Consider the following 517-nt stretch of genomic DNA (forward strand, 5'->3'; position numbering starts at 1 on the left):
GGGGGTGCCACGGGGACCCCCCCAGAAATAAAAAACCCCTTTTCCACCTCGGGCTGGTGCCACCCGGTGCCGTGTCCCCCAGCCATGGCCGTGTCACACCTACATCCCAATTTATTCTTCAGGCCAGAAGCAGCTCTCATCGGGGAATGAGGGGTGCCAGCACTGGGGGGGGGGGTCCCCGGTGCCCCCCACTTTGTGCCAGGAACCAGCTGGGGCAGCTTTGTGCCCCCCCAGACCTCCCCCTGGCTGGGGTGGCAGTGGGGAGGGGGGCACAGGCAGCACAGCAACAGACCCCGACCCACATATTTTGTGGGGGCACCATCCCGAATAAAGGCACTGCCTCCCCCCAGCCCTGTCCTGGCTCTTTGTGCCATTGGGGGGGGTGCCATGAGGACCCCCCCAGTAAAAAAAAAACCCTTTTTCACCTCGGGCTGGTGCCACCCGGTGCCGTGTCCCCCAGACATGGCCGTGTCACACCTACATCCCAATTTATTCTTCCGGCCAGAAGCAGCTCTCG

This window comes from Calidris pugnax, unplaced genomic scaffold (assembly GCF_001431845.1).
Source record: "Calidris pugnax isolate Ruff unplaced genomic scaffold, ASM143184v1 scaffold173, whole genome shotgun sequence".
NCBI lineage: Eukaryota > Metazoa > Chordata > Aves > Charadriiformes > Scolopacidae > Calidris > Calidris pugnax.